The sequence below is a fragment of the Lactuca serriola genome, chromosome 4, assembly GCF_051521515.1.
Source record: "Lactuca serriola cultivar US96UC23 chromosome 4, Lser_US96UC23_V15, whole genome shotgun sequence".
Classification (NCBI taxonomy): Eukaryota; Viridiplantae; Streptophyta; class Magnoliopsida; order Asterales; family Asteraceae; genus Lactuca; species Lactuca serriola.
In genome coordinates this window covers 393,192,103-393,214,139 of record NC_136411.1, presented here as the reverse complement: position 1 = coordinate 393,214,139, position 22,037 = coordinate 393,192,103, and positions in this window count along the sequence as shown.

Below are 22,037 nucleotides of genomic sequence, written 5' to 3'. Positions count from 1 at the left end.
AACCGGTATCAAGAACCCAAGAAATAGCATGATTAGAATCGTTAGATTTGATTGTATATATACCTGCGAAAGATGGCTTGATCTTTCCTTCTTTGATTGCTTGCAGGTAATCCGGGCAGCTTCTCTTCCAATGTCCTATCTTGTGGCAGTGGTGGCACTCTGCCTCCTTCGGGTTAGAGCAGGGCTTGGCGGGATCAACTTTGGTCCCACTAGAAGAAGCACCATCTCCGGCTTTCACCTTGCGATAGTTCTTCGATGAAGCTTTCCTCTTCTTTCCCTTCCCTTGTCCAATAGCCAAGACAGGAGCAGCGGGCGGATTGGGAGTAGGTGCAACAGACTTGTCTTTGAAGTTGCTCTCAGCAACCCTCAAGAGACCTTGGAGCTTGCTTAGGGTGACTTCTTCTTTGTTCATGTGGTAGGTCATCCTAAATTGATTGTACATCGGAGGCAAAGAGTGAAGCACCATGTCGATCGCCAAATCCTCACCGAAGTCAACATTTAACTTGCGAAGGCGGTCGACATACCTTTGCATCTTTTGCAAGTGCACGGTAAGAGATTCTCCATGACCCATCTTCGCGGAAATCATGTTAGTGAAAATCTCGTACCCCTCTTGTCTCGCGTTTTGGTGGTACCTCTCCAATAGGTCTTGGTGCATCTCGTACGGGTACATGTCCTCGTAGGACTTTTGGAATTCGGAGTTCATGGTGGCGGTCATGATGCAATGTACCTTCGTTTCATCTCGCTCATGAGTTTCAAAGGCGGTGATTTCGGCTGGAGTAGCGATTTCGGTGTTGATTTTCTCGAGCTTCTCATCAAGGACATACTCTTTGTCCTCATAGCGAGCAATGGTGCGAATGTATCTTATCCATTCGCTAAAGTTCATTCCATCGAAGGTGACCTTTTGGCAAAGGCTCATCAATGTGAAAGAACTAGCAGCAGCGTTGTTTGCGTTCGACATCTACAATTAGAAAAGGACAAAGATAGATTAGAATAAGAATCCCTAATTATCACCCAATAAGAAAATTAGGGCTAGGATCCAACAATAACATTTACATACTAGAAAAGGGATGCCGTAATCTAACATGCAAATAAATTGAAGGTAAGTGAATGACGATTCACTAATTCTCCATCACGAAACTTAAACTATTAGTCCTAAGTGTTTTTGAGAATTCCTAGGTTCGGATGAGATTCATTGAAACTATTCAATGGCATGTTTAAATCTCGATATGCCCCTCTTGTTTGTGATTGGGATGCCGAGGATCACAAAGTGGGTGTGAATTACCATGCAAATTCACATGGCGCCTTCATTGTAACAATCACCTATTCGATGTGCCGGTAAACCACACACGCTCCATCGAACTATGATAAACAACGAATCACCCTTTGCCACCTTCGCTTAGAACCAATTAGTATGTCGGTAAACCACACGCGCTCCACTAACATCTTAGCAAGGTGCAAAGTGTAATTTCATGGGATTGCATCAATTCAGTTTTCCTAAAGTAACTAGGATTGGGAAATTTTTTAAAAAAATGTGTAGTTACTTTATATTTCTTATTATACTTTTAATGAGAGGATGAGGTTGCCCTATCCTACCCATTCGGCTAACGACCCTCCACCAATCAAGCAAGCGGTAGGTGTGAGTGTACACCCATTAAGCGCCATTTTATAGGCCGCAACCTTATACCCACCTTATAGATCGGCTTCGTGAATGAGGCCTACTAACGGTAAGACTAGCATTTAGTTATACATATATATATTATTCTAGTAATATCATATTAGTATAGGGTTGTATTTTAAAACTTTTAAAATCTAGGGTTTTAAATTTAAGTTGTCTAAATTAAAACTTTTAATCACAAAAGTAAATTTCAAAACAAAAGGGTAGGTTTTAAACATTTAAAACATGGAGGATCAAATAACAAATAATTCCAATTAACAATTAATATCCTAATTATCTATATTTGATTTATTCAAGATTTCTTTTTAAGATAATTACCAAAATAATCAAAATAATCAATTAATTATCATATAAGGAAATTAAATATTTAACTAGTTGATAATTACCTTTAACTAGATCAAGATAATAGTTATATTTATCAGAAAAACGAATTAATATTGATCTAATTAGTTTATGGTAAGTTAAGATAAGATAAACACAAAGAAATCCCGAATCTGGCCATTCCTGACGCCTGGACTCGCCGAGTGCACAAAGGGACTCGCCGAGTCAGGCCTACTCGCCGAGTCCACTTTGAGACTCGCCGAGTCCATGACTCAGAAACCAAAAAAATCGAATTTTGCAGGTTTGTTTCAGTTAATTAAGCAACAATTTACAGAAAACCAAGCTAGGCTCTGATACCACTGATGGGTTTTAGCCATAAGAACTTTCCTATGTGCGCATGCAAAACCCTAATGCTCGGATCTAGGCTTTCTAATAAACATGCTTTGAATCCAAGACTTCTAATTACTAATTAGGTTAAACAACAACATTGAAACAGATCTAGAATCATACCTTTGAGTTCCTTGTTGATCTTGAGGTCTTGGAGCTTCTAGAGTCACAAATGTCACTCCTCTAATGGCTTACAAACACCAAAGCAAGGAGGATGATTTGGGAGAGAGGAGAGGGGAGGAATTTCGACCAGAGGTTCCTTACTTTAGGTCAAGTGTCGAATTCCCTATGCCATGGGGTCTATTTATACTTGTAGACTCCTTAAGGGTTACAACCTAAACCCTAATTGGATAATCTTCTCTTAAGGCTATCCAAATCCATTCCTAGATAAGCATATGGACGATTTTAGCTTTCCTAAAGCTCTTAGAATCCGTCCAAACCATATCCTAATGGATTTACAGTCTAAAGCTTAACTATCAAACAATTGACAGTTTATACCCCTTTATTTAATTAATTTCTTTAAGTCACCAAATTAATTCTAATTAATTCTATGACTTATATTAATCAAATAACAAATATATTATTCATTATATTATTCTCATAATATATTAATAATATTTATTCTCTCTTAATAAATCATCCTATCAAGTTGCTATGGTGAAGGCAACCCAAAAGGACCATGCACAACCGGATATAGTTACAGCCTTAGACACTATTCTAACAGAGAGATGCAGTGCACCAGTTGCAATCGGAAGGGACACATGACAAGGTATTGCAGGACCTACCCTCCTCAGAACCAACAACAGGGAAACAACAACAACAATAACCGCAACAACAACAACACCAACACTGGCAGCAACAATGCAGGACCTAGCCACACCTGCTATGGATGTGGAAGGACTGGGCATTTCCATCGAAATTGCCCCAAAAACAACAATCCAGGAAATGGAGGAACAGGAAGGGTGCTGACCATGGGTCAAGGAGAAGCGATTCAGGATCCCGCTATTGTTACCGGTACGTTCCTCCTAAACCACACTTATGCATGCATCCTATTTGATACCGGAGCAGAGCGAAGTTTTGTAAGCAATAAGTTTAAACAATTGTTAAAACAACAATCCTAGAAGCTCAATGAAACCTTTACGGTGGAAATGGCCAATGGGAAAACCGAATCCACTGGGGAAATCTACATCGGATGTACCCTAACTCTAAATCAACACGTCTTCCGAATAGACTTAATGCATGTTTCCATTAGGAGTTTTGATGTGATTATTGGCATGGACTGGTTAAGCCCCCACCATGCTGAAATTATGTGTCATGAGAAGGTCGTTCGCCTTCACCTTCCCGATCACGAAACCCTAGTTATTTATGGAGACAAACCTAGCACGAACCTTCGCCTCATCTCGTGCGTCCAGGCACAGAAGCATCTGCGAAAGAACGATTTGACGTTCCTGGCGCATATAGTGGATAAAACCAAGGAAGAGGTTAACGTTCGAGACATTCCAGTAGCACGTGAATTCCTAGACGTATTTCCTGAAGATCTTCCTGGAGTACCCCTAGAGTGACAAGTTGAATTCCGAATTGATCTTGTTCCAGGAGCAACTCCCCTCGCTAAATCGCCTTACCGACTAGCTCCTGCTGAGATGCAGGAATTGTCCAGCCAACTCAGTGAACTCCTGGGCAAAGGATTCATCCGACCCAGCTACTCACCATGGGGAGCTACGGTTCTCTTTGTCAAAAAGAAGGACAAATCTTTTTGGATGTGCATCGATTACAGGGAGCTAAACAAGCTCACTGTCAAAAATCGCTATCCACTCCTACGAATCGATGATCTATTTGACCAGCTCCAAGGAGCCAGTTACTTTTCTAAGATAGAGCTACAATCTGGGTACCATCAACTCAAGGTCCGAGAAGAGGATATTCCCAAAACCGCTTTCCGAACTCGTTATGGACATTATGAATTTGTCGTAGTGCCCTTCGGTCTAACGAATGCCCCTGCCGCATTCATGGACCTAATGAATCGAATATGCCGACCATTCCTCGACAACTTTGTTATTGTCTTCATTGACGACATTATAGTCTATTCCCGAAGTGAAGAAGAGCATGGCCAACATCTCCGACAAGTCCTGGAAACCCTGCGAGCGGAGAAGCTATACGCAGAACTCTTCAAGTGTGAGTTCTAGCACCGTAGCGTGAACTTTTTGGGTCATGTTGTTAGTCAGGAAGGAATACATGTGGATCCTTCTAAGGTCAAACCGTCGAAGGATGGGCAGTTCCGACGACACCCACAGAAATTCGCCAATTCTTAGGCCTAGCAGGATACTACAGGAGGTTCATTCAGAACTTCTCTAAGATTTCCAAGCCACTTACCTCGCTTACAAAAAAGGGCGTACCATTCAAATGGACGGACAAACAAGAAGTTGCATTCCGAACTCTGAAGCAAGCACTCTGCAGTGCCCCGGTACTATCTCTACCAGAGGGAACGGAAGATTTCGTGGTCTACTGTAACGCGTCAAATCAGGGTTTAGGTTGCGTTCTCATGCAGCGTGGAAAAGTGATAGCTTACGCATCCCGCCAACTAAAGACACACGAAGTGAATTATACGACCCACGATCTGGAATTGGGAGCAGTGGTCTTCGCTCTAAAGATTAGGAGGCATTACCTCTATGGTACGAAGTGCACCATCTTCACGGACCACAAGAGTCTCCAGCACATCTTGAATCAAAAAGAGCTGAATATGAGACAACAAAGATGGGTTGAACTATTAAACGATTACGAGTGTGAAATCAAGTACCACCCAGGCAAAGCCAACGTGGTAGTTGATGCCTTGAGCCGGAAAGAGTACTCTAATCGTCGTGTGAAAACTCTCTCAATAACCATCCAATTGCACCTAACCACTCAGGTCAGGGCAGCCCAGTCAGATGCCATGAAGGCGGAAAACAGAACAAGCGGTAACATTACGCGGAATGGAGAAGAATCTCGAGGTGAAAGAGGACGGAGCATACTATTTCATGAACCGTATTTGGGTCCCTAAATTTGGAGGATTTAGGGAGGTAGTTATGAATGAAGCTCACAAGAAGCGATACTCCATCCATCCAGGTTCGGACAAAATGTACTTGTATATTAAACAACATTATTGGTGGCCTAACATGAAGGCAAAAATTGCCACCTGTGTCAGCAAATGCCTTACTTGTGCCGAAGTGAAGGTGGAATACCAAAAGCCCTCGGGGTTATTACAGCAACCGGTAATCCCCGAGTGGAAATGGGAAGGGATTTCTATGGACTTTGTGACCAAGCTACCCAAGACGTCAGATGGATTAGACACAATATGGGTAATAGTTGACCGACTGACGAAATCTGCCCATTTCCTGCCAATAAAAGAATCCTACAAGATAGAGAGGCTGACAATAATATACATTCGAGAAATCTTGAGGCTTCATGGAGTGCCAATATCTATCATCTCAGACAGAGATAGTAGGTTCACTTCACGTTTTTGGCAATCACTTCAGAAAGCACTGGGAACCCATCTCGACATGAGCACTGCTTACCACCCACAAACGGATGGTCAAAGCGAACGAACCATCCAGACGCTCGAAGACATGCTTCGCGCATGTGTGATAGACTTTGGGAAGTCCTGGGATACCCACTTACCCTTAGTTGAATTCTCGTATAAGAACAGTTATCATTCGAGCATCAAAGTCGTTCCTTTCGAAGCGTTATATGGACGTAAGTGTAGATCACCATTGTGTTGGGCTGAGGTGGGAGACACCTAACTAGCAAAGGAACTAGCATCAAACAAGACATTAACGGGGCCGGGGATCATACGTGAAACCACGGAAAAGATAGTTCAAATCAGAGCTCGATTACAAGCATCGCGCGACCGACAAAAGAGCTATGCTGATAGACGGCGAAAGCCCTTAGAGTTTCAGGTCGGGGATCGAGTACTGTTAAAAGTTTCACCCAGGAAAGGGGTTATTCGTTTTGGAAAACGGGGAAAACTGAACCCACGATACATTGGACCTTTCGAGATCCTTACCCGAATTGGTCCGGTGGCATACAGACTGCAGCTACCTGCTGAGCTCAGCAGTGCACACCCCGTGTTCCATGTTTCCAATCTAAAGAAGTTCCTATCCGATGAAACTCTCGTCATTCCCCTTGAGGAAATTGAAATCAATGAGAATCTCTTGTTCGTTGAAGAACCAGTCGAAATCATGGACAGGGAGGTGAAGTGTACTAAGCAAAGTCGCATCCCGATCGTGAAAGTACGGTGGAACGCGAAGCGTGGACCAGAATTCACGTGGGAACGCGAAGACCAAATGAAGCAAAAGTACCCTCATCTATTCTAGCATTATCAAATCTTGCTTTCAAAAGAATTTTGGGACGAAATTCCCTCTAACGGGGGGATGATGTCACAACTAGAAATTTTTGTGCCTTGTAACTACAACACTTATGTCAATTATGAATCAAAAACATGAAAGCATGTATGATGCTTACTCTAAGATAACAAAATTTCAATCAAACACTTCATACAAGCACTGCAAATAGTCAACAAACAGTTGGAAACCTTAGAAATCCTTGTTTAAGGCCATTTTGGATTAGGATTTCCTTATTGGGCCCAATGGACCAATAAGCTTCCAATTGGAATATCATGGGCTCTAATTGGACCCACTTTCAATAATTTTAATATTTTGGGCCATATTGGGCGTAGAATGAAATAAAATATTTAAAAGGACCATATTGGGCCATAACAAAACTAAATAGCCCTAATGGGCCATAAAAATTTATACTTTGATGTATATTGGACCTATATCTTGGATTTAATCACTCAAGGCCCAAAACTCTCTCCTCTCTTCTCCATTCTCAGCTCAAGCCCAAAGGAAAAGAGGAGTTGACTTATTAGTGCCACCTCATTTTTACATGGAAGTTATCCATGCAAATAACCCAAATCTCCATGCAACCATCTTATCAATCCTCTCTCTTCTCTCCTCTCTTCTTGCTCTCGGCCGAATCCAAACACACACACACACACACACACTTCACTTAAAAATTTTCTCTCAAGAAACTCACTCCATTTCTCTCTAAATTTTCGAGATCTAAGTGGTGTTCAAGGAATTTCTTCCATAAAAATCATCATTCAAGGTAAGTTGGTGCTTAAATCTATGATCTAACTCACTTCTTTCCATAAAAAATCATCTCTTAATCCATTCAAGTTCATGATCTTGCATCTTAGAACCCACTAAGTTCGAGATCCATCCAAGGAACTTGCTAGAGCCGAAAATAGCACCAAACTTCCACAAATCTTCTTCAAAACCGAAACCATACCCAAGGTGAGTTTCCTACCCCCTTCTTTTCAGTTTTTATGAGTTTTTATGGGGGAGAATACAAGTAAATGTGTAGATCTATGTGTAAATGTATGCTATGTGTGATTTGATGCATGTATGTGTGTGATATCATGTGTTTGTGATGAATATATTATCCAAAAAGTGTGTAAAAACCGAGATCTAACACATGAGGAAGGAAATAAACATAACTTAAACTATTTTACACTAATCAAGTAAAGAAAATAGCTTATATGGTTAGGATGAACATGCTTCAACATAAAACCCATTTTTGGGCTTAAATTGTCAAAAATACCAAACTTAGGGTCCAAACCGACAAATTATAGTTTCTGGAGGGTCAAAAGGGTCCAAACAGTTTCTATAATAATTTTTCTGAACAAAAACACTTTTGAGGGACTTAAAATGTAAATTTAGAACATAATGGGCTAAATTCGGGCTTTTCGGCCCAATAAGCTTCAAAATGCGAGATTTCTAAATTTGAGGGGCTAAAAATGAAATTTTCTGTAAAACAGGGGATTTGAAGTGTATTAAAACCATTTCAAAGGTCAAAAATGCTTTTCAAATTCAAAAAGGAACAAAATGTAAAAAATTTCTATTTTGGGCCAAAACTATAAAAGTTGCGAAACCGGGGGGTTCTAACCGAGAAAACATCATTCTGGAAGGACTAAAGCTGTTTACCAAATAAAATTGGGTTAAAAATGTCTTTTCAACAAGTTTATGATACAAAAGTGTCAAAATAATGTTTTAAGGACTAAAATGAAATTCTTTTATATAAAGGACTAAAAGTGCTATTTTATAAAAGAAAGGTTGTGAAAAAGTAAAAATCTTACTTTTAAACAAATTAATTCACTAAGACAAAATACAAGATCCACGACTACCGACGAAACGGAAAAACAAATACACTCTCAACAACAAATATCGTTACAAAACGAATTGATTCGGTCTCGAATCAATAACAAAACAAAAATCAATAAACCAAAGTATTTCAATAAACACGCGACAACTATGATGAGTCAACATACAAACTTTGGGCTTGAAAGTTTCAAATCGTGCTTCTTGGGCCTTGCTAGCCCAATAACATGATCTTTGGGGCCGAAGGGAATACGCTTACGTGTTAATGGGCCTTCTATGACCTAATTCCATGTAATAGGACTTCAATAGCTCTAATGTGTTATTGGGCCCTAATGGTCCTTTAGTACTGCTAGTGAGGTCGAGAAGTCAAATGCGAGTTGGGCCAAGTGCTTTTCGCATTCCCGATAGCCTTGAATAACTTATGGAAATAAAGGGGGTTTCGTACCCTCCTTTCTCCTCGGTTGACCGGCTTATGAGAATTCGAGTAAACATATTCGTGGCGTTAAAAAAGAGAAGTAAGGGTGGTTGGATTATGTGAGTAGTACGGACGACGCCTCACGGATCATTCATAACCTGTAGTTATAAACTAGTCGTTTTCATTAATGTGTGATTGTAACAACTCACAAACCTTAATTAATCCAATGTCACCTGGGTAATCAAAAACATTCGTCGTATCGGTATAACAATGAACAAGTCATGTAATTAGCGTATTGGGAAAACGTCGGGTTTTCCCGGAAAGTTCAACATTTTCACCTATGTGATGTATACAAGGTTCAACAATTATACATGTTTTCAAAATCGACAAGCATATTTACGGATCTTCACACTTTTTATAAACAAATACTTTTTTTTCCAGAAAATATCGGATTTTCTGGGTTTTTCAAACTTCACAAAAATCATTTTTCCATAACATTACTTATGAACTCACCAACATTTCATATGTTGACGTTTTCCAAAATAACTTGTATTCTCAGGTAACAGGTAAGCTGAAGAATAAGTATCAAGTTATGTCAGGGTGTTTTGCTTAGATTATCTCTCGAACGGTTGATGTTATGAAATTGTAATGTTTAAAACAATGTACTGAATGTAAACAATATCAATTGTAATATTTCAATGCATGGTGATGAATGATGTTATGATTCATGTATAATCATTGTGATGGTATTCAATTTAAGTCACAAGAGCCCTCGGACGTTTCCGCCGTCCGGTTCGGGGGTGTGACACCAAGTTATCTAATCAACACGCCGATTTGACCCACACCAACTCCAAAATGGGAAAAACCAAAACTACTCATCGAGTTGGCCATCCAACTCATCGAGTTCACCTAAGTCCAAACAACTTAATCCATTAAGTCGATATATTCGAAACTAACAGCTTCTCCCACTCAGATCTTAACTGAAATAGCCCTAAGAAGGGTAAAGTTTCCAAAATTACCCCTAAGAACCACCTAAATGAACTCAAAACCAAAAACCTAAACTAAAAAGGGTAAGGACTTAATCATTAAGCACTTATTCCACAAGGACACAACTCCAAGATACAGATCTGACCATATGAGGCTAGATGGCCATGTAAAGTTTCCAACTTTACACTTATTCATACTTAGAAGAATCTCAAAAGCTTAAAAGAGACAAAAAGAAGGACTTAATGAATGCATGAAGCCCTTAGGACCGTAAAGTTGGCACCTATATGCCAAAAGAGCTCAAGAGGACCATAGATCTTGAAGAATAGCATTTAGGACGTCCTTCAACCCCACCAATCACCCAAACATGGCTAAAAGCATCAAAACTTAACCTAAAAAGAGATCTAATCAAATATTAAGCAAGGATAGAACTTTATACCCATAATATGCTGGAAACGATGCAAATAATCAAGATCTGAAGGCTTCTACTTGAATCATCATCTTGCACCAAGCTTATCATTCTTCCAAGAGTTTCAAACACACCAAAACACACTCAAAAAGGTCTCACGACACTCAAAATGGTTTTAGGGTTTCGAGGTTAGAGTTAGAGGCTATGGAGGCTAGAAATGAGGCCAACGCCTGGGACTTAAGGGGTTTAAATAGGGTGCAAAACCCTAAATTTAGGGTTTCCTAAACAGCGCCCAACTCTTCATGTTAGCTCTTCCAACCCGCCGAGTTATCACATTAACCCCGCGACTAAAACAACTTATGCTCACCGAATCGAGGATCCTCAACTCGTCGACTAGACCCAATAAATCCTCCTGGTTCTTCATCTTCAACTAACCGAGTTGGCTCCTCCAACTCGTTGAGTTCAACTTGAAATTCGCATAACTCCACAATTAACATTCTAGATTCTGAGTGTTATAGAGAGGTAACCAGGTTACCTCTTCATTTTGTAAAAAAGGACCAAATCAACCCGACAAAAAATAGTTTGTTCCCTTAAAAGGCAAGGAAAAAAAACTTTAGGGACTGAAATGGTAAAGTCGAAATACATAATATGGCCGTTGCGCTATTTTCATTTTTTATTGACATGATCCATAATTCTAAACATTTTATTTTGTAATTAAAAAAAGAGAAAAACAAAACTTCGTAAATGGCCTATGTGGTTTTACAAAATCTGAAGTTTCATCCTTATCTTAAAAAAAACCTCACGGATGGTCCATGTGGTTTCAAAACTTTTAATGGTTAGTCGTTATGACTCACTTCGTCAGTATTTGTCTGTTAAGTAAATGACATTTTCTTCATTTCATTACCCATGGACCATTTATGAGGTTTTTTAATTTTTTTTAAAAAGAAAAAATGACATTTAATATGAAGGGGGTCACATCCCATATCCTTTTCTCTCTCTCTCTCTCTCTCTCTCTCTCTCTCTCAAGTAAGAACCCTATAAAGTTAAATTCCACCATCGTGTCCTTTTTTTTCAACGTGTCTTCGAATTCAAGTCGATTAAATAGAGAGGAATCAAAGTTATTTTTCTGTAATTGAAACTCACATAAATAAGGGTTCGAACAAAAAGAGGAGGTTCAGAGGAGATCTGTGGCGATAACGATACCTCTCTGTTCTCTCACAACTTGCTTCAGGTCTCCATCTGTATCTCTCTCATTGGTTTAATGTGTGCTAATATTGATTCCTCCACCTAGCCGATGAGTTCTCTCTCGAGGATGGAGGTCAACCATTTTGTTGAAATCAAACCAAAAGCATACCTAAAAATCTCCAAATTAACGGCGACGACGGAAATAATGAACTCTGGTGACCTTCAAGATGTAATCAAAACTGAAATTTAATGAACTGTAATTGATTTCAGTCACCTTCACCCTAACATGTGCAGATTATATATGACTTGCTTTAATACCTAGAAAAAATCTATTAAAAAAATGAGAGAGAGAGAGAGAGAGACCCCTTGCATATTAAATTTCATTTTTTTATTTTATAAAAAAATTAAGAGAAAACCTCATAAAATATCCATAAGGTAGTGAAATGATGAAAATGTCTTTCACTTAACGGACAAATATTAACAAAGTGAGTCATAAGGACTAGACGTTAAAAGTTTTGAAAACATATGCCTACCCGTGAGATTTTTTAAATTTAGGAACGAGACTTCAGCTTTTGTGAAACTAGATAGACCATTTATGAAGTTTTATAAAAAAAAAAAGATGAATGACGAGTAATTATTATATGTAACTATTTGGGAAAGGGAATTGATTTGTAAATAACACATTTTTGTCATACACAACAATATATACATTATAGAGTTTTACGGTACAACATTTTAAAATATCATACATTATAGAGTTTTACGGTACAACATTTTAAAATATCATACATTATAGAGTTTTACGGTACAACATTTTAAAATATCAATTGTTGTGTATGGAGAAAAATTATTGTGTACAAATCATATCTTTTAATTTGGAAATTTTGAAGCTTCGTTTAGTGGAGAAACATCCACCTAACTAGACCAATAGAAGCGAGACACGTGGAAGATAGAATGATGTTGTTTACTATGTTGGGAAAATTCAATCTCTGGCTTTCTATATTGATACAAAATAATACATGAGATTATGAGGGTTGAAGCCCGACGTCAACCTAACTTTATTTAACTCGGTTACGAAAACTCATCACATGAGCAAGGTTGACTCTGGGATTAAGTACACATACATGCACACGCATACACATCACATACACATTTCACGTCAAACATGCAAGCATTAATATAGTGCCGACGATCACTATGATAGTTTAATGGTCTTCTCTAGCTACCAACTAGGGTTATGGTCCAAGATAATTAATGTTTTTTCTATTTGGTTTTTATCAACTTATGAGATAATATATGTTATGAGTGAATGAGAGAAGAGTGTAATGGTCTATTGAAATCAATAAAGTTTGTTTTATTTGATGGAATGAAACAAAAATTCCGATTATTTCCATATTTAAAAATTCTATCGTCTCATACCCAAAATGATTTTTGTAATTCATCATCGAGTAGAATGAACAGTTATACTAATATTTTGTTTTATTTATTTAGTGTTTAATAGATGATATGTTCTATTATGTTAAGATGTTCTACTGTGTTCTAATCTCATCAAAGTCCATATAGATATTTTATTTAGGTCGTTTCTTTTTTGAAAAATATTTTTTACTATTATGTATGTGGACAGTAAAACATATGTGAAAAAAAAAATGTAAAAGAACATACAAACATATGCTTGCATCTTTTTATATAAGCTATAAAAAATCATGTTAAAGTTTGTTTTTTTTTTTTATTTAATTTTTTTCTTATATTTTTTTTTTATTTTGTTTTTTTCGATTCGTGTTTTTTATTTGTCTTTTTTTAATTTGTTTTGAATTGTTTCTTGTTCTTGTTTGATTTTGCTTTAAATTTAAACATGATTTTCAAATGGTTTCAAATATTATAATCGTTGCGGTGGTGGTGGTAGTGACTCAGTTATGGTTGTTGTAGATAATGATTTCATGTAATTTATTTTTTTTAGATAATAAAAAATAAATTCTAACTTACAAACTCTAAAAGAACAGACCTTTTTTATACGAATTAACTCTTTTATACGAATTACAGACTTCTAATCCACTACGATACATAAAAAAAAACTACGTACATATATTTTTACATACTTCTAATCCACTACAATACACTTAATAAATAAAAAAAAAACGTAGTATATATATTTTACATCAAACAAAGCTTATTGGTTTGTGTACCAAACACGAACTTTCCTTGTTATTTTTCCTTACTGTTCTCAACTTACAGTCCTTCATTTTTGATGTGATAGGCAAAATGATAACTCACATCCTAATTGTCTTTATTTGGTCCTATTCCATTTTGCCTCCTTTTCTTATTTGTACGGTACATTTTGGCCGTTTTAGTTCCTTGCTAAACATGTGTCTTTTATTTGTATTTGTTGTTTCCAAAAAGGCACACCTATAGTGAACATAATAAGGAAATTTCGTAAAATTTATCGTTATTAAATGTCAAAATATTATATTTTACTTAATTTAATTTAAAAATATCATATTTATCCATTTTAATTTTTAAGATATTAAATTTATCCAAATAATTTTTTATCGCTTTTAATCATTTCTTTATATATTTAAATTTGTTATTATTTTAAAAGACATAAATAAACCATATTGTCTCTACATTTTAAATTGCATGAACCACAACATGATGTTGATCACATGAAGTCTCTCAGATATAATAATTCATTCTTGCTCATTGGGAACAAATCCATTCAAAATGTAGCATTATTTTTTGAGTAAATTACAAGAATCGTCCCTGATCCAAGTGTAAAATTGCACGTTTAGTCTCTATTTTTGAAAATTAACTCGGACCGTCTCTTATGTATTTAAATACTACCCGCCCAATCCCTATTATCGTTAGACGTTAGTTTCCTCCGTTTGGGTGCCCCACGTGCCTTGCACGGAGGGGTATTTTTGTCATTTCATGTCGCATGTATATTATCAACTGTGTATGGCGCCATATCCAGTTCAACCAAACGTTGCATACCAAGTCCCCGATCAAAACCTTTCTCGTCTCACAAAAACCCTAGTTTTCCGTCAAGAGCGAAGATGAGTGGGTGGCGAATACGACCACAGATGGATGAAATCGATTTCAAAGCAAGTTACAGTAAGGAAATTCAACCATTTTATGCTCTGTTCTTGATCATTTTGTCTCTGATTTTGAAAATATTGTTGTTTTTTTTCTTGTGAAGGTGGGAATCCAACTGTTTTTAGTATACGCTTGCACTATGGAGGAAAGTTTACTAAATTTCCTGGGAGAAAATACATCAAGGGACAACACAAATTTGTGGACTTGATCGACAGTGATTTGTTCTCTGTTCACAACATTGATGATATGATGGAGGAGTTGGGTTGCGTTGAAGAAGGTAAGGTTATGTATTATCACTTTAAACGAGTATTAGTGCATTTAGATTTCTGGTTGTTTGCATTAGGTAGTGATCAAGATGTCAACCACTTAAGGTCCTACGTTGCTTCACACAAGCTTATAGAAGTGTATAGATAATTTTAGCGTAGCAACTTGCATCCATATGCTATGTCACCTAAGCCTTCAAAACTCAGGATTGAAGAGATTGTTGAACCCCCTTCTTGTTCTAGAAGGTTGTGTATCGAATGGATTGATACAACCACAGTTGAACCCCCTGTTTTAGAACCAAGCATGCAAACCCCTATAATAGAACCTAACATGGAATCCCCTAGTCATATTGATGTTGCACATGTTCCACCCCTAGAATGGAATCTCCTATTGAAGTTGAATCTGTGAAAGAACCAAACATGGAACCCCTTATTATGGAACTCTTTAGTGAAGCCCTAGGTGGATCTAGTGATAGTGAGGGTAGTGGAGATTCAAGTGATAGTGATGATACTGATTTCATTATGGATGAGGATAACTTGTTGGATGATCCTGAGGTGGACATGCATGATTTCTAACTCAACATTGATGACAATTTGGAGCGGGTTGGTGATGCCCCTATTACAAAAGAGAATGTAGCAATGCCTGATGAGGAGATGGAGGTGAATAGCACTGATGTTCTACAATCTGAGTCTGTAACGACCCAAAATTTAAGACCAAAAATTTCGTTTTATTTAAGTTATTACATAAAACCATCAGTATAAAACAGTCATAATAATATCTCATGTCAAACCAGTGTGTCAATAATCATGTCATCATAAAATAATATCAGAGTGTAATCCCAAAGATCTCATGTACGGAAAACATAGTGTGATGCGCTGCGATCGAGCCAGCTCCTTTCCTTTGAAAATGAAGTACCTGAAACCAAAATTGTAAACCGTAAGCACAAAGCTTAGTGAGTGCCCCAGAGCATACCCCACGCAATCCAAATCATCACATAATCCATATCAGCTATAACAGCTACATAAATCGTAACAATCGCATAAGCATGCATATACACATATAAGGATGCCATGGAAACCCTCCTCCAAGGTCTTATTCACATACTCACATAAATCATATCAACTACACCAGCCATGCATATAAACATATAGGGAAGCCATGGAAACCCTCCAGGGTCTTACACTGGGTGCCATGGGAACCCCCACATGGTCTTAGCTCAATGCCTCAGGAACCCCCCGAGGTCTTTGACTTAGGATGCCAAGGAAACCCTGAAAGGTCTTACACCTAAGTGCCTCGGGAACCCCCCGAGGTCTTGACCTAGGATGCCAAGGAAATCCTCTGAGGTCTTACACAGAAGTGCCTCGAAAAGCCCCCGAGGTCTTCCATGCGAGTATCACAAAGGCTGCTAACATATCACGTACCACAAAATCAATTAGCATACTACATAATCACTAGCATACTCCCTATCACATAACCAGCTAACATGCAACATAATACAACTTCAACTAGTGTATCACATATAATAAAATAGGTCGGCATTGGTGCCTCAGACCCATTGATATGGTGAGGAGACTCACCTGACACTGCCGAAATCCCGTAGACTCAATCCCATACTGCTGAAGTCCCACAGACTCAACCCCAACTGGTAGATGACAAATTCCCGAACTATCAACATCAAACAATACCCAATTAATAATTGAGCTCCACTACATAAGCATAAGTACCTACTTTGGATAATTACTACATTACCGCCAAGCTCGACTTATTCAAGCCTAAGGCCAAATCCGTAGGCCCAAAGTCAACTGGGAGTCAAAGCCCAACATATGGCCCAATTTTCCAAATTGGGCCTAAGCTTTTACATGGTCTTATTCTAGGGTCCAACATCATATAATCATTAAGGCCCAAACTATGACCCAATTTTCCAAATTGGGCCCAAACCCCTTACATGGACCTTACCCCAATGCCCATTAATTATTGTGGTCCATTTGCTTGATCTTGGATGGCCCATTTAATAACCCAATCATCAAGGCCCAATAGAAAGGCCCAACAATAAACCCAAGTGAAATTAGGGTCTCTCATAAAATGATGATTAGGGTTAAGTTTCCTACTTAACCCATTAAGGGCTTAATCCACTAAGGACTTAATCCATTAAGTCCAATATTGATTAGATAAATTTTTGCCAATGATTATTACTTAATATTTCAAGTTATCAAATAATTCCCGTGTGTCCCAATTCATTCCCCAAATTAGGGTTTCATTGCATTATGGTTTTCCAAACCCTAATTAGGGTTTCCAACCTAAATACTAGCCCATTTATCAATTTATTGGGCTTTTAGTTCAATTAGGGCTTTATTTGGCCTATTAGGCCCAATATCATTAAGCCCATTAGGGTTTTATTGGGTCAATTAGGGTCCATCAGGGCTTACAAGGATCATTAGGGTTTCAAGCACCCTAAACGAATCGAACTCAACAAGGCAAGCACACCGCCACCCGACACGGTAGCCGGTGGCGGCAGCCACCACCCTACGGTGGTGGTTTGATTTTCTTTTCATTATTCAAATTTTTACAATTACAATGAACTCACGAAATAAACAAAAATACACACTATACTAAAATAAACACACACACACACAGGCCGCACATGTCGCAGCCACCACCTCACGGTGGTGGCGGTGGTGGTTTTTCTCGTAAACTCCGGCCAAGCTACACTACCCATGATGCATGGTATTCAGTCTAGTGGCAGAAACACACACCCACCTCCTCTTGCATGGACAACTAAACCCAACACCCACCTGCGGTGGGTGGCGACGACAGCAACCACAAGATGGCGACAGTAGCACAACCTAAGAAAGAGAATGGAAGGAGGCTGATGGATGCTCGGTGTTCGCTTTATGGCTTGGAGCACACGAAGCCGGAATATTCCAGTGCTCCTCTGGCAATCTGTGACCTCAACAACGGAGTAGCGGCGGCCAAAAGGTGGCGATCGGACCCCGGGGATGCAACGACGACTGGGGAGATCTCATATGGTTGACGACTCTTCTTCTACAGCAACGACAACAGCATTATGGTGGCATCCGGTGGTTACAGACCTCAACAGAGGTGGTGGCGCGACGCTATAAGTCGGAGAAGGGTGAGAGCGGTGGCCAGAGATGGTCAAAGAGAGGGTGGCGGCTGTAGAGGATATGAGAAGGAGAGGTGACGGCTATTTCTTCTGCTAGGGTTAGGGTTCCTTTATGGGTTATATACTCGACTCATATAAAGGCTTGCCACATTGTCAAGAATGACCCCTCCGCCTTCCTTTTCTTTCAAAACAAATCTCCAATTTACCTTTTTAACCCCAGCCAACCAAAATCCATTCAAATTAAGTCCAAAATTTACCCAACAACCCCTCCCTCTACAAATTGTTTTCAATAGAATTCCTTATGTTACCAAATGGTCCCTGCCTTTCATAATACTTATAAATTAAATCCATATTTTACACTTTTAACCTCCATCTTCTAAACTTGTGACATTTAGCTCCTCGAGACCATCCTTTGATATATAATTATTTATCTTAGGGCTACCAATTCTTCATTAATTTATTTATTTACCTAATAAATAAACAAGGTGTTACAACTCTCCCCGACTTAAATTAGATTTCGTCCTCGAAATCATTCCTTACTCGCCTAACCACTCTAGCAGCATGGTCACCAACCTGGGCACGCCTTAGCCTTCCTAGGGTAGCCAAGACCAATCCTCGTAAAGCCCTAAAATCCGCAGGTGCCGAATTCCTTGCAACAAGACCACATGTACTCTGTCCGAAATCTGCTGTCTCGAGATGGTCTGAAACTCTGATAGACCACTCATACTAAATCATTGTCATTAAATCTAGCATGCTTATCCCTCAACTGACTACTCAACTTCTGATAGCTCGAGGTTCCCACTATAAAACAGGGTCACAGACCCAATTATCCTTGCAGACCACTAATACTTGGCCAAGGCTGAGATACTCCCACTATGAGTGACTTGTCACTCCCCAAATCATCTAGTTATTCCGTCAAAACTTGCAAACCTAAACACAATTACTAATATTGCCAATCGCTGAAACTGTCCGAACATTGAACTGCCTGAAGCAGTATATTGCCACATGGCTACTTCCAAACATCTACCGAGACCTACCTGGTCTCAATTTGTTTGCCAATCATCTGAAATATCAGATTTTGGCCCGACTACGGGGCTAAAGGACTCCCACTTAGTCGCCTCACACGATTTTCGAATGAAATACTTCTCTGGAACTAGTTGCCGCTAGCTATCATGCTATTGTGGCTCTAACAACCTCCCGACCCAACCGATTGGGTACATGCGTCGAATCCTGACGTCACCACATCCAATGCTAAAAGTGATTGCTACCCGACCAATGGTAGCCTATTGTTACAACGACCTTAAGCAGTCCATCGCTTCCCTGATCTCATAACTATAGTGACGTCCCTACAGTCTCATTACTGGCTTAACCAGATCTAATCCATTTGGATAAATCCGAAATCCAATATGTGGATTTCCATATCCTCAATGTTGCACCCAAACTGGTGCGTACTACTATTCATTCTGCATCCTAACAATGTGCTCATGATATCTGCCAACCAAGTGAAGGCTGCGGCTGCACTCACAAGCTTACAGTACGCTAACACTATCTGTCAACCTCGTGAATGCTACGGCTACCACCGCAGTCTTACAACACTTCCCATGCTAACTGGACACTAGTGAATGCTGCGACTACCCCCGTAGTCTTACAACACTTTCCATACTATCTGACCACTAGTGAATGCTACGGCTACCCTCGTATTCTTACGACACTTTCCATACTACATGACTACTAGTGAATGCTACGGTTACACCCGCAGTATCGCCACACTCTAGCACTATCTGCCCACCTGGTGAATGCTATGGCTACACCCGCAGACTCACAACACCCTAACACTATTTGGCTGCTAGTGAATGCTACGACTACCCCCGTAGTCTTACAACACTTTCCAAACCGGGTCGAACACGCACTCAACATAACATTCAACTGAGCCTGAGTCCTAACTAGGGTTCTAACCTGGTTCCTAAAACCTACTATCTGATGCCAAGGGAAAAGCATGAACCAAACGTTGGAACATTTTCTAAACTTCCAACTTACCCAATCCTCAACCTAGACGGCCACTCGATCACCTTTCCCCTGACGAGGTTGCGAAACTCATCCTAGTTTCACACTTATTCCTGCTCCTGGACATCCTATTGATTCTCCCCCACTTAGCTTCGGCTAAGTCTTCACAGCTTGTGAGAACTGAAGGATTTCCAATCCTTCTCGCTTTCTAATATCCTACTAATGACAACATGCGCTTACTAATGCTAGCAATCAATCACCGGTTACACCCTAAGATCGCCCATCCTCTGAAATGTTGAAGAGTACTCTTGAAATCTGGTATAGTCTGACCCTTCAATCCATCCACCGTGCAGAGAACTGGAGGCCTTAATCTTCACCCTAGCTGACGGATACTCGTTCCCACTTCCAATCTTGCAACACCACTGAACTTTAACTGAACACAACCCATGCGAAAATACCACTCTCTTAAACATCCTATGATCGAACACTCGTGCATCTAACACCCGCAACCGACACTTCCATCTTTATGTTACCAGTCCTGTCCTAGTAACAATAGTGCCTTGTAGTCCAAGGTTCTCCCACAGACAACTGTGAACCATGCCCGAACAATGATAGAATAACTGATCTCTGACTTCACTAAAGAACTATCTCTTTAACCCTAACCGGATGACCCCCAAACAATACTCCTGCACAGATCTCGACAAAGATCCGAAATGATAACGGTCCACGTAGAACCCATTCCGCAAAATGCGTCCCTCTGTGGGTTCATCAAGGACATTTCAGCATGCAGGACGGCAAATAGGATCCTTGATAACCCAAACACTAGCAGAAAACAGACCCGAGATCTGACTTATCCAAACTCACTCAAAATTCCAAAGCGATACGTATTCCCAACGTCCATCTAGCAGTAGTACAAGATGACATACCCGCAACATCTGGAAGAATACTGATCACCTTCAACTGTCATGATCAACCCTGCCACACTTGTAGCAGCCTAAACCCTTGGAGTGACAAACTCCCTTGTGCACTTTCTCGTACGCATTGCACTGACTCTAGCCCTGTCGGCCTTTCACCTGATGATCAAAAGTCATGGGTCTCTTCATGGGACCCTCTACTATACGCACCTGGCACGAACCTTTCTTTCTAGTGTGCTCCAAATCAATCTCACATCTGCAACCCTTGGAAATCATATCCTTCAGGGTCTGACACATTGTCACACTCACAAGCTCGCTTGCCAATGGCTAAGCTGCAACAACTGGAACATCCTCTGTGGCCAAACCGGGTCATAAAATTCTCCCCGAAGCATCTTAGATTCTCCAAGACTCTCACCGATTCGAGTATGGATCATGTGCTTTCAGTAGTATGGGCCCAATACTACCTTCCACACCTATCCATACTTTCCTCAGCAATCCTCCCGAATCCTCCAAGTCACTTCCTCAAACGGGTACACCCAAGTCTCACTGAGCCTTACTACTAACCCACTGAAACATATCCTAGGCTTTCTTGAGTCCCCGAACTCACCCAGTCCTCAACTGCTGAAGAACTCCCCATGATGCCATCCATCTACCTCCTGGATATCGTCATATCCACTTAGTAGCTGACTCCCATCACTCAAGAGTTCCACAAAGCACAGAGCAAGCAACATTCGTGTAGTAGCACTCCGATCCAAAGGACTATCATCGAACACTCAACCCACATATCACGACTCGTGATGTCCTCATCCGTCCATCCTCATTGTCGATTGCCTTATGCATGTAAATTATACATAGAACAGGATCTAATAGACTGTCGAATAATAGACTCTACCCTAGGACCACAACCAAACAAGGAACAGGAAATAAGGTCAAATCTATTAGTCTAAGGCTATAAGATCCTAACCGTATACAATTTTAAAAGCATACACATAGCAGTTACAAATACGAATTATCATTTTCATTCCAGCATGGCATCCAATATTCCAAGGCTACAAGAATCACATATCAGGCCAACCTATT